Source organism: Oncorhynchus masou, chromosome 24 (assembly GCF_036934945.1).
Source record: "Oncorhynchus masou masou isolate Uvic2021 chromosome 24, UVic_Omas_1.1, whole genome shotgun sequence".
Classification (NCBI taxonomy): domain Eukaryota; kingdom Metazoa; phylum Chordata; class Actinopteri; order Salmoniformes; family Salmonidae; genus Oncorhynchus; species Oncorhynchus masou.
In genome coordinates this window covers 41,957,279-41,958,499 of record NC_088235.1, presented here as the reverse complement: position 1 = coordinate 41,958,499, position 1,221 = coordinate 41,957,279, and positions in this window count along the sequence as shown.

Genomic DNA, 1,221 nt, shown 5'->3' with positions numbered 1-1,221 from the left:
CATTTGTCTGTGTAAAGAGCATCTGTGAAATGACTGGAATGTAAATGTCTAATGTGGATGCAGCCATTACAGGTTCAGCAGTTGTCATTGTACCTTAATGTAGCTTAAAGGTCCAATGCAGCAGTTTTCTCTATCAAATCATTTCTGGCTAAAAATTAAGTACCTTAGAGTGATTGTTTTATATTATTAATGTCAAAGCGAAACCAAAATAGCTTCTTAGCAAAGTGCAATTTCTCAAGCAAGAATTTTCCTAAGACTGAGTGGGGAGGGGACAACTGAAAATGTGCTGTTATTAGCTTTGAGGTTTGGAACTCTTTCTTATTAGTCTATTATATAATTTACCACCAGGTGATGTCAGGCCAAAACGCGGTCTCTTCAAATAGATCTTACACTAAAAGGGCATTATCATAATTTTAATATATAATATATTAATATACACTGCTCATAAAAATAAAGGGAACACTTAAACAACACAATGTAACTCCAAGTCAATCACACTTCTGTGAAATCAAACTGTCCACTTTGGAAGCAACACTGTTTGACAAATTTCTCATGCTGTTGTGCAAATGGAATAGGCAATTAGCAAGACACCCCCAATAAAGGAGTAGTTCTGCAGGTGGTGACCACAGACCACTTCTCAGTTCCTATGCTTCCTGGCTGATGTTTTGGTCACTTTTGAATGCTGGCGGTGCTTTCACTCTAGTGGTAGCATGAGACGGAGTCTACAACCCACACAAGTGGCTCAGGTAGTGCAGCTCATCCAGGATGCGAGCTGGGGCAAGAAGGTTTGCTGTGTCTGTCAGCGTAGTGTCCAGAGCATGGAGGCACTACCAGGAGACAGGCCAGTACATCAGGAGACGTGGAGGAAGCCGTAGGAGGGCAACAACCCAGCAGCAGGACCGCTACCTCCGCATTTGTGCAAGGAGGAGCACCGCCAGAGCCCTGCAAAATGACCTCCAGCAGGCCACAAATGTGCATGTGTCGGCTCAAATGGTCAGAAACAGACTCCATGAGGGTGGTAATGAGGGCCCGACATCCACAGGAAGGGGTTGTGCTTACAGCCCAACACCGTGCAGGACGTTTGGCATATGCAAGAGAACACCTCATGTGGCTGGAGTGTGTCAGCAGTTCCTGCAAGAGGAAGGCATTGATGCTATGGACTGGCCCGCCCGTTCCCCAGACCTGAATCCAATGGGGCACATCTGGGATATCATGTCTCGC